Raw genomic sequence first — 12,540 nt, 5'->3', positions numbered from 1 at the left:
ACACCACTAATTCCCATAAAATACACTGACTTTTTCTTTTATGCTTTTAGCCTGTATATCAGTCCTGGAGACATTGAGCATTTTCTGGCACTTGCTATGATACTGTGTACAATGCATTTTCTCTGGGGCTCAAGCCCCAGTCCTTTTGCATGGTCATGTGTGTGCTCAACCAAGTGCACCACTGCCCTGCCCCAGGACAGTATCTCTAAAAGGAAGTCACAGAATTTACGCATACCACTTTTTTTTTTGCCTCCACGGTTATCGTTGGGCTTGGTGCCTGCAATAGAAATCCATTGCTCCTGGAGGACTCCCCCCCCCATTTTTGTTGCCCTTGTTGTTGTATTTATTGTTATTGTTGTCATTGCTGCTGTTGGGTGGGGCAGAGAGAAATGGAGAGAGGAGGGGACGACAGAGAGGGGGAGAAGAAGACAGACACCTGCAGACCTGCTTTGCCGCTTGTGAAGCGACCCCGCTGCAGGTGGGGAGCCAGGGGCTCGAACTGGGATCCTTGCGCAGGTCTGTGCGCTTTGTGCCATGTGCGCTTAGCCAGCTGCGCTACCGCCAGGCCCCTGCATACCACTTTTATTCACATCTCATAGGCCAGAATTATGAAGTGTCTAGTTTGATGGGGGCTGGAAATGTAGCCCCTAACCATTCTGCCATTCATTCTACTGAGAATGTTTTTGCAGTCTAGTGTGTGTCTGTGTGTGTGGGGGGGCAGTTGGGGAGATACTGGGCAGCTCTTGCCAGGGGTGCCTTATAGTATTGTTAGTCTGAGGATTCCAGGATTCCAGCACAGCTTCCTTTTGTTCCAATCCGTTTCTTGTCTTTCCCTCTTCTCTTGCAGTCTTCCTCTTTTCCTTACTTCCTTATCAGAAGCTTCCTCGTGGTTCTATCCAGACACCCACTCACCTGTTGTTGACACATTCCTAGTCATGCAACTACTTGTCCCTGCCCCACTTACACCATGCATTTGGGTTTGTTATTCAAAAAGCACAGGGCCTGAGTCCTGCCTCCTTTATTCCATCTGTGACCTGAGGCAAGTTATCCCAGCTTTGCGGGGGGGGGGGGGAGCAAATACAGAAGCCCGACCTCCCACCTTCTGCACCCCATAATGATCCTGGGTCCATACTCCCAAAGGAATAAATAGGAAAGCTATCAGGGGAGGGGAGGGGATGGGATACGGAGTTCTGGTGGTGGGAATTGTGAGTTGTACCCCTCTTAACCTATGGTCTTTTTTTATATATAAAAAAAGACTCATCTTCCTCACTTGGATGAAGGGCCCACTCTGTAAAAACTATGAGACTCCACAGAGAGTCGTGTGGAAGGGCTCTGACCTCCAACAACTGTCAGATGTGGTACCACAGGTCGAGCCACAGACTGTACCTGCTCAACCACTCTGCTGGTTACCTGGCTGTAATTTATTGACTACTCTTCATATACCCCTGTAGTTCTAGAATGACAACAAGGCTTGTAGTTCTAGAATGACAGCAAGGTTGTTTAGTTAGTTATGCAGTGACAGAATGAACCCAAAGCCTCATGCATATGCTTCAGTGCGTTGCTTCTCTAACCCAATTTTGTTGTTCTGTGTTTTCTTAGAGACAGGGTGGGGGAGAGACACCAATATGTCACTTCACCATCCCTGGAACTTCCTGTGTCTGTGTTCCCATATGGTGCTGGGGTCCAAACCCAGGCTCTCACACATTGTAAAGTTTAGATTCCACCTCACTCTAAAAAGCTTTAAGTAAGTTGTAAAATAGTCTATAATTTCTGAAGTAGAAGACACAGGGAAACAAGTCTTTAACACTGTAAAAGCATCAGCATGGCCAGTCTAGCCAGGAGTAAGGCTAGTTGTGATGCCACATGCACCTTTGAAATCCTAGATATGGAGAGTGGGCAGTGATGCTCAGTAGAGCACACATGTTACTAATCATAAGGACCTAAGTTCAAGTCCCTGCTCCCCTCCTGTGGGGGTGGGGGGTAGGAGGCTTCATGAGTGGTGAAGCAGTGCTGTAGATGTTTCTCTTTCTCTCCCTCCCTACCACCCCTTCCTCTCAATTCTGTTCTCCCCCACCCCTTCTCCCCCCCTATATATACATATATATGTGTATATATATATATTTAAACCAGAAGAGGTAGATTCCTTTTGTAGGCACCAAGCTCCAACAATAATCCAGGTGGAAATAAACAAATATTTTGTTTTTGTTTTAATGTACATGGATGAAGGAGCATTGCTCAAATCAACCTTTTTGCTATGGAGAAATTTTATACAGGTAAGAGGAGGAGTTAGAAAGGTGGGTTTTAGAATGAACCAGGTTGAGTCTTAAGAAGATCTTAAGTTACTGTTTGTCCTAAAGGCAAAAGACAGGCAGGTAACAGTAGGTGTGAGTCTTACATCAAATCGTGTGTGAGGTCATAAAATCATCTGTCCTTCTCAGTCAGTGTCTTGCTGCCATATTAGGAGCCCTGTCCTTTTGTGGACATGGTTCCAGAGACCAGATAATGGGGTGACAGTACCCTCTACTGAAACAACCAACAGCAGTTCTCTGGAAGAAGAGTGCATCCTAATACTAAGACCCAAGGGAAATTTCTCTAGGAATCCGCCCTGGATGCTCTGTTGTTAGAATACAGGCCTACATCCCAAAACACCTTTCAAATGAGGCTGTGACCTTGCATTCCAGTGGTCCAGCCTTTGTTAGTTCATTTCCATTTCCAGGAATAACTCGGGGGCGAGGATGCCCATGGAAAAGTCAATCCCTGAAGCTTTATTCTGCAAAGATATTAAACACACAGTAAGGTGTGGCTATTGATCCTGCAGGTGTCTGGTGAGATAAAGAACTTTAATGCGCTTTACAGAGTAGCTGAAAGCAAGGCAGGAGGGAGATAAGAAGGCTTGATGTCAGCCTCTTGTAGAGAAGTGTGTTTGTCAACCTGATCAGAACAACCTCAGCACAGACCATTTGCCTTACACAGCCTCTTACGTGCTTTGGGGTTGACCACATGACTGGTGAGGAAAACCAGAGGAAGTGTGGAAATATTATATCATATTCGAGTAGGATAATTAAGCCCTGAAACATAACTAGTTTGCTTACTCAATCAAAATCCTCTAGAGCCTCTGCTCCACCCCCCCACCCTTTGCTTTTTAATTTAATTTAATTTAATATTTGCAATATTTGATTTTGCTGTTTGTTTTCTTTTCCCACCAGAGTTACTACTGGGGCTTGGTACCTGCTTGACCTCACTGATCCTGGCAGGATCTTTTTCCCTTTTTCTTTTTTGATAGAAGGTGAGATATATAGAGAGATAGAGAAAGAGAGAGGAGAGGGAGACAGGACGCCTGCAGTATTGCTCCATCACTTGTGAAGCACACCCCTTCTGGTGGGGACCAAGGGCTTGAACCTAGATCCCTGAGTATAGCAGGGTGTGCTCTCTATGGGTGATCCACCACTGAGTCTTACTTGTTTATTTTTAAGGAATGACTGGTCAACTGGGAGATCTGAGAAGGAGATATAAAGAAAAGAAACTAAGTTGTGTTTTCATGCTTTTACTTACTGCATTTCAATTTAGTTCTCTGATTTTAGAAAGCAGTGCACTGGGTTAGAAGGTAAAAGGAAATTTGGTTAGTTATTATAAGGAAAATAAAAAGCGGGCCAAGCGGTAGCGCAGTGAGTTAAGTACAGATACCGCCAAGCATAAGGACTAGCGTGAGGATCCAGTTCGATCCCCGGGCTCCCCACCTGCAGGTGGTGAAGCAGGTCTTCCCCTCCTCTTTCAATTTCTCTCTGTCCTATCCAACAACAATGACAGCAATGACAATAATAATGACAATAACAATAAACAACAAGGGCAACAAAATGGGGAAAAAATGGCCTCCAGGAGCAGTGGATTTGTAGTGCAGGCACCGAGCCTCAGGAGGCAATAAATAAATAAATAAATAAATAAATAAATAACCTAGAACAAAAAAACCTTTGAAGTAAAAATTAATATGTAGGATAGAAAGTCATATATATTTTTTAAGATTTGTATTAGTGAGAGAGAGAGACTAGGAGAAAGCTATCAGAACACTGCTCAGTGCTGGCTTAACAGTGTTGCTAGAGATTGAACCTGAGACCTCTGGGGACTCAGGCATGAAAGGCTAGGATGCTAAGGGCTTTGTTGTCTTCCTGGTCACAAGAATCAAATGATATTTTTTTTTTAGCCATGATAGGCAGTTTTGAGGTGTTTGCCAAGTCCACAGCTTCTGCTGTCAACTCTCCTGCTACATACACCACATACATATATTCACAAATACTAACACACAATACACCACTTAACACACCTCAAACCATGCCCACCACACCCTCATCGTCCGCATGCAGCCATGCCCCACAGCCAGTAACCACACTGTCAGGTGTGTGGAACAAGAAGGAACATCTTTTTTAAAAAAAGTTATTTAAGATTCTGAGATTATTTATTCTGCCTCTATAGGGTTATCTCTCTGGGGCTCAGTACCTGCACTATGAATCCACTGCTTCTGATAGCCTTTTTTTTTTTTTTTTAATAGGAAAGAGAAATTGAGAGAGGAAGGGGGATAGACAGGGAGAAAGATACCTGCAGACCTGCTTCACCACTTATGAAGTGCCCCCCCCCTCCCCCCCGCAGGTGGGGAGCCAGGGGCTCAAACCAGGATCTTTGCATGGGTCCTTGCAATTTGCACTATGGGCACTTAACATGGTGCCCCACTGCCCGGCCCCCTAAGGAGGAACATCTGACCAAGGGAGGCAGATGCTGCTGAGGCTGCCCACAGCATCTTCTCTCTCTTTACTTCTCGTGCATTTATACTCCCACTTTTGCATTTTGCTTAAGTGGGTTTTGGTTTCCTCTAATTAAATGTTTCCTGACCAAGACATTAAGAAAATGGAAATTAAGAAAATGGGCATTAAGAAAATTACCGGGAGTCGGCCGGTAAGCGCACATGGCGCAAAGCATAGGGACCAGTGTAAAGATCCTGGCTGGAACCTGGGCTCCCCAGCTGCAGGGGAGTCGCTTCACAGGCGGTGAAGCAGGTCTGCAGGTGTCTGTCTTTCTCTCCCCCTCTCTGTGTTCCCCTCCTCTCTCCATTTCTCTCTGTCCTATCCAACAAGGACGACATCAACAATAACAACAATAACTACAATGATAAAACAAGGGCAACAAAATAAATAAATAAATATTTAAAAAATATTAAAAATTATTTATTAAAAAAAGAAAATGGAAAGCCTTTCTCTTCTCTGAGGTAAAAGGAAAGAAGACCAGTTGATATAGCACAAATACATTTTATGCTTTTGTGTATTTATGTATTTACAGAAGGAACTGTTTTGGGGGGAAGGGGGAGCCCATATTTGTTTCCCCAGCATTTAAAGTTTGTCAGGCATTATCTCAACAAAGAATTGAGAGAGCATGATTTTCAGGAATTTTAAAACTTATTTGAGAAAATTAAGAACATTCACATGTTAGAACATGAGAGAGAGAGAAGCCGAGTTGCTACTTACATGATGATCTGAACAGAAAAAGAGAGTGAGAAAAGACCACATATCTCCTTTTTTTTAAAATTACTTATAAAATGGAAATATTGACAAGACTATAGGATAAGAGGGGTACATTTCCACACTATGCCCACCCCCAAAACTCCATATCCAATCCCCTCCCTTGATAGCTTCGCTGTTCTTTATTCCTCTGGGAGTATGGACCCAGGATCATTGTGGAGTGCAGAAGGTGGGAGGTCTCCTTTTTAAAACCCAAGTCCCACCTCCACTTTTCCAAGCCACACCTGTCATTTTCTGGGTGGTAGCCTCCAGGTATCTCAGGTTCCTCAACAGAACTAGTAGACATGTTTTATGAGAAAGAGGATTGTTAAAGAGAAAAAAAAAAAAAAAAACAGAGCAGGGAGATAGCATAATGATAGCAAAAAAAGACTCTTGCCTGAGGTTTCTTTGAGTTCCCAGGTTCACTCCCCAGCACCACCATAAGCCCGAGCTGAGCAGTGCCCTGGGGAAAACAAAACAAAACCCAAAGCACAAAGTTTCCAGTTTGGTACTAACAAGTGATGCTGGCTGCCACCCCCAGGCCTCTTTCTTTTTCTTTTTGTTCCCTTGTACTTGAGAGACATCTGCCTGGTCTGTGTGTGGGTGGGGTGGGGTGGGGTGTGTGTGTGGGGGGAGGAAATGAGGCACTATAGTGAACTTCAGACTGATGCCAAGTTTGTTTTTTACTGACTAGGTTAGGTGTAAACTGGAATCCGATTCACTATGACAAAATAATTTCATTTTGACTCCAGTTAGGAAGTTTCTGGAGCTGGAGGTGGGTGGGTGGTTGGTCCTAGTCTCTGGGGCGGGGGGGGGGGGGGGACGGCTCACCTGAGTGAGCACACGACTTGCTGTGCATGAGGTTCTGAGTTCAGTTCCTAGCATCACATGGAAGCACCATGGGGGAGATTCACAGAGGATGGTGTGATGCCTTAGTCTTCCTCTCCTTCTGCATTCCTCTTCTTTCTCTCTCCCGAAAGAAAGAAAGAAAATACAAAAGGAAGAAAGGACCAAAAAAAAGAAAAAAGATAGAAAAAAGAAAAGAGTGAAAAAAAGAAAAAGATAGAAAAAAGAAAAGAGTGAGAGAGAGAGAGAAAGAAAGAAAGAAAGAAAGAAAGAAAGAAAGAAAGAAAGAAAGGAAGGGAGAAAGAAAGAAATGACTGTTCAGTGTCATGAGGCCCTGGGTTTATCTCTGCTAAACAAAACAAACAAACAAACAAACAGAAGCCCATTCTCATCTTTCTCCAGAGCCAAAGACTGCTGGCGCCCAGCTTTCCTCGTTGCCCACAAGACACAGCCCAAGCAGCCAGCAGAGAGCACATCTGTCAGCTCCAATATTTTGCTCAGACTTTGAGCAAAGAAGGGAGAAAACAGTGGTGCAGGAGGGGCCTGACAGCTGGGCATTCCACAACCTGGGCAGGGCTGGGGGTTTTCTCTCCCTCCCTCTCCTGTGCAGCTCTTTCAGATACATCCAAAACATTCCTAGCTTCATTTCTGTACTTATTCGTTTATTTATTTATTCACTTTTGTTGCCCTTGTTGTTTTATTGTTGTAGTTATTATTGTTATTGATGTCATCATTGTTGGAGGGGGAGAGAAAGATAGACTCCTGTTGGGAAATTGTGCAGATGTGGTTGACGTTGGCAGGGCTCACAAAGCACCCTACATTCCCTGATACTACGGCTAGTCCTTTTATTATCTACGTATCAATCTTCTGCTTTGTCTTACAAAGTTTCCTTCCTAATTCCCCGCAGGGTATTGCTAATCCTGCCAGTTGAACCCCTAGCAACAGTTGCTGGGGAGGTTCATACCATTCCCAGCCCCTTTCTCCACCCCTCTCCTAACCGTGTATGGTATTGTCAAGCCACTTCCGGTGGTTCTCTTTTGGGGTCCCGAGCTGGAGGAGGGCGGGCAGGCAGACAGGGAAGCTGACGCCGGCCATTGTGGTTGGCACCATGTGGCTTAACCAGGTGTGCCATTGCCCAACTCTGGGGTGTTTGCATGAATGAAGATTTGCGTTGCTTTGCTGCCACAAGCTTAGTCCCTAGGTCATCTCTCTCTCACACCTCGCTAGCCCGACAGACACCTGCAGACCTGCTTCACCACCTGTGAAGCGACTCCCCTGCAGGTGGGGATCCGGGGGCTCCAACCAGGATCCTTACAAGGTCCTTGCACTTTGTGCCACATGCGCTTAACATGCTGCGCTACCACTGGACTCCCTTATTCATTTATTTTACCAGAGCACTTCTCAGCTCTGGTTTATGGTGGTATAGGGGGTTGAACCTAGGATTTTGGAGCCTCAGTTATGAAAGTCTTTTTGCATAACCACTATTCAAGAAGGCAAATTAATTAATTAATTAATTATAAAAGCAGCACTTCACATGTGTGATTTCTTCTCTGGACTATTTTTTCATTAATATGCATATATGTGATTGTTGGAAAAGTCATGGCATAGTTTTCTGTGCAAAAATACTACACACGCACACACACATATTGAAAGAGAGAGACATTATAGCACTGGGGCTTCCTCTGTTGCAGTAGCTCTTCCCATGTGCTGTTGGGGCTTGAACTTGGGTTGTGCACACGGCAAGGCACCATCCTACCTAGTGAGCTGCATCTCTGGCCCAACTGGCATTGTTTAAGTACACAATTTTGTGGAAATTAGAACTCTAGGGTAATCATTGATCTTTTAGCAATTTATATGGTTTAGGAATCTTGATGAATCTGGCAAACATTTCAAACTCTGTTTTTAGTAATAAATTGGAGCTTTGAAAAGAAAATCAGAGTGGGGGTGGGGTGTGGGCTGGACCAACATATTACCATGCACAAAGATCCGGGTTCCAGCCTCCACTCCCCACCTGTAGGGAGGATGCCTCATGAGTAGTGAAGCAGGTCTGCAGACATGTGTCCTTCTCTCTCCCTCTCTGTCTCCCCTTCCCTCTCAACTTCTCTCTTTCTTTTCTCTCTTTCTTTCTTTCTTTTTTTTTTTTTTTTTTGCCTACAGAGTTATTGCTGGGGGCTCAGTGCTTACACTATGAATCTACCACTTCTGGAGGCCAATTTTTTTAAAAATAATTTTTATTTATAAAAAGGAAACACCGATAAAAACCATAGGATAAGAGGGGTAAAACTCCACACAATTCCCACCACCAGAACTCCGTATCTCATCCCCTCCCCTGATAGCTTTCCTATTCTTTTTCCTATTCTTTAGTCCTCTGGGAGCATGGACTAAAGGACATTATGAGATGCAGAAGGCGGAAGGTCTGGCTTCTGTAATTCTTCCCCACTGAACATGGGCGTTGACAGGTCAATCCATACTCTCAACCTGCCTCTCTCTTTCCCTGGTGGGGCGGGTCTCTGGGGAAGTAGGGCTCCAGGACACATTGGTGGGGTCGTCTGCCCAGGGAATTCCTTTTGGCATCCTGATAGCCTCTAGAACCTGGTGGCTGAAAAGAGAGTTAACATATAAAGTCAAACAAATTGTTGACTAATCATGAACCGAAAGGCTGGAATAGTGCAGATGAAGATTTTGGGGGTTCCGTTTTGTAGATAGTTAGTGGGCATATTTTAGTTACATTCCAAAGGGCCCATGACTTTACTAGTGGTTTTTTTATTTTTAAGTTTTTTGCCTGATCCTGACATCTTATACGCAGGTGGACCCAAGTTATTGTCTGGAGAGATGATGTTATGGCTGGAAAAAGGACCAGAAGGCTGGATCAGGGAAGAGAGTAGCTCTCAAATATGGGAAAGGTGTATAAATAAAATATTGTTGACTGTAGACCCTATAGATTTGATCTGATCTGGTGGAGATCAATTTTTTAACCATTTTATTATACAGGACAGAGAGGAACTGAGGGGGGAGGAAGAGATAGAGAGGGAGAGAGACAGAGAGACACCTGCATCCCTGCTTCACCACTTGTGAAGTTTTACCCCTGCAGGTGGGGAGCCCAGGGCTTGAACTGGGATCCTTGCATGTGGCCTTGAGCTTTGTACTATGTGCTCTTAACCCAGTGCGCTACTGCCCAGCCCCCCCCCCCCCCCCTCCAATTTCTCTCTGTCCTGTCAAATAAAAAAGTAGAAGGGAAAACAAAGGAAAATGGTCACCAGGAGCTATGGATCTGTAGTGCCGGCACTGAGCCCCTGCAATAACTAGACAGACAGACAGATAGATCGATAGATAGATAGATCGATCAAGAGAGTCCTGAAAAATGTTCTTCTCTACTCTCAACCGAAGCTCGGGAATTTTTTTTTCCTCGACTCAGTTTTCTGCAAAACATTCTCACCCCCAGCCTAGGTCCCTCTTCACCGTCGTGCACCTGATGGTGAACCCGAAAGCCTCCCCCCTCCCCTCCAGAGTCCTTTACTTTGATGCAATACACCAAACAAGTCCAGGTTCTACTTGTGTTTCCCTTTTCTGTTTTCATTTCTCAACTTCTGTCTATGAGTGAGATCACCCCATATTCATCCTTCCTTTATTTTTATTGGGGGATTAATGTTTTACAGTCTCCAATAAATACAATAGTTTGTACATGCATAACATTTCTCAGTTTTACACATAACAGTACAACCCCCAACTAGGTCCTCTGTCATCCTTTTCCAGGACCCGAACTCTCCCCTCCTTCCTCTTTTTGGTTTATCTCACTTAACATGATTCCTTCAAGTTCCATTTGAAATGAGGTAAAGAAGGTGAATTCATCATTCTTTTTTGTTTTTCTTTTCCTCCAGGGTTATTGCTGGGGTTTGGTGCCTGTACTGTGAATGCACTGCTCCTGTGGCTATCTTTTCAATTTTTTGGATAGGGCAGAGAGAAACTGAGAGGGAGAGGGGGGATAGAGAAGGAGAGAGACAGAGAGACACCTGCATCCCTGCTTCACCGCTTGTGAGGAGACTCCCCTGCAGGTGGGGAGCCAGGGGCTTGAACTGGAATCCTAGCATGGGTCCTTGTGCCTCATGCTGCTATGTGTGTTTAACCCAGTGCTCCACCCCCAGTCCCTTGAATCCATCATTATTTATAGCTGAGCAGTGTTCCATTGTGTGTATATACCATAACTTTCTTAGATACTCATCTATTGCTGGACACCTAGGTTGCTTCCAGGTTTTGGCTATTCTAAATTGTGCTGATAGGAATATAGGTGTACACCAGAACTGGCCTCTCTGTGAGCCCTCACAGAAGCCATGACAAAGAGGGTGGGGTGTAACGCCAGATCAAACACTGAGCACCCTACAGCACAGACTCCAGAATGCCTCCAGAGAAGCCACTGTGACCAAAGCAGGTAGAAGCACCAGGCAAGCAGTGTGGGGCTGGTCTTGAAGCAGCCTTTCTGTAACAACTCAGACTGGATAGAGTTGGAAGAAGGTTGTTAAGGAAGACAGAAATTAAGACTAAAGCCCCTCCTGGGTTCTAGTTCAAGGGCACAGTGGTGTTGGGTAGATGGGACCCTGGGGCAGAGAACCTTGGTGACGTGTAGCGTACACAGAGGTGTGGGCCTCCCTCTTGCAAGCCTTGCTCCCTCTGCACTTGTCTCCTTTTATTTCCGCTGCCCCAGGAGTGTGGCTTGCAGGCTTCCCACAGGGAGGGTGCACCTCCAAGGCCTTAGGATGGTTTTTCTGACACTCTTTTTGCCAGTTTTCCCCCCTGCTTTAGGGAGCCCTCACGTTCTCTGAGCCTATACCACTTGGAAATGGGCAACCAACCGTGACCTTGTGCTTGCTGCCCCAAGCCAGCAGGGGGCGCCAAGTCCCTGGGGGACTGTAGACTGCCCCTTGGGAGTAGTAAAGGCTGCGTGAAGAATGTTCCCTGAGGTCTTTGGTCCCCAGAGAGCAAGCCACATAAGGACTTCCTGGTCACATGGTTCTTTAAAAATTACTCTTAGGGGAGTCGGGTGGTAGCGCAGTGGGTTAAGCACATGTGGCGCAAAGTGCAAGGACCGGAGTAAGGATTCTGGTTCGAGCCCCGACTCCCCACCTGCAGGGGAGTCACTTCACAGGTGGTGAAGCAGGTCTGCAGGTGTCTATCTTTCTCTCCCACTCTCTGTCTTCCCCTCCTCTCTCCATTTCTCTCTGTCCTATCCAATAACAACAATAACTACAACAATAAAAAAACAAGGGCAACAAAAGGGAAAATAAATAAATAAAATAAAATAAAATTTAAAAATTACTCTTAGGTCTTTGTGACAGGAGAGGGGTCACCACTGGGCCCTCCTCCCACACCCCAGGTTGTGCCTCCTTTGATTTCTGTGTGCGATAGTGTTGGCAGTGACCTGCATCCCTGCCAGGACTTCCTATTCCAGGAAGCATTGAGCGTTGTCCATTGGCCTGCTATGTTCTCAGATTTTTCAGAAAGCATTCCAGGTTGCCTTTCTTCTACAGAACAGAGAACAACCAGAGGCTTGATTCCTAAAGAAAGCAAGATGGTCTTAGAAGGAATTTTACAACCCTGGGGGGGGGGGATGTGTCAATGGAGAACTGCAGGCCAGTCACAACCCCCCCCCCCCATGGTGGACCTGGCTGCTCAGCTCCCTTCTCAGCACCAGTGCTTCTGCATTTAACCCTTTCAGCTGAAGACCTTCTGAACAGGGCAGGTGTGGCCCACTCCCAAATCAAACATTGCCCTTATCCTTAGGCCCTCGATCTTCTAGAAACTCACCGCGTGTTTTCTTGGAGGAAAGTGGAAGCAGCAGTCTGGAATTTGAGGGACTATTCTAATGTCAGGATGTGAGCTCAGATTACCGTCAGAGCAAGTGTTTCTCTGGTACAAAGCATCTGCTGATCCAAGAGGAAAGGTGTGTGTGTGTGTGTGTGTGTGTGTGTGTGTGTGTGTGTGTGTGTGTGTGTGTGTGTGTGTGTGTATTTTTCAAGTGAGTGCTTTCAAGGACCTTATATGGGAGGATTCTGTTGTTTTCTGCTTCTTGAGCGTTTTCACTGGGCAGCAGGCGGAGAGGGGAAAGTTCATTTGCAAGGCCAGTCATGCCCTATGGTCAGCTGCAGGTCAGTTTCAC

The sequence above is a fragment of the Erinaceus europaeus genome, chromosome 9, assembly GCF_950295315.1.
Source record: "Erinaceus europaeus chromosome 9, mEriEur2.1, whole genome shotgun sequence".
Classification (NCBI taxonomy): Eukaryota; Metazoa; Chordata; class Mammalia; order Eulipotyphla; family Erinaceidae; genus Erinaceus; species Erinaceus europaeus.
This window is presented reverse-complemented; position numbering follows the sequence as displayed.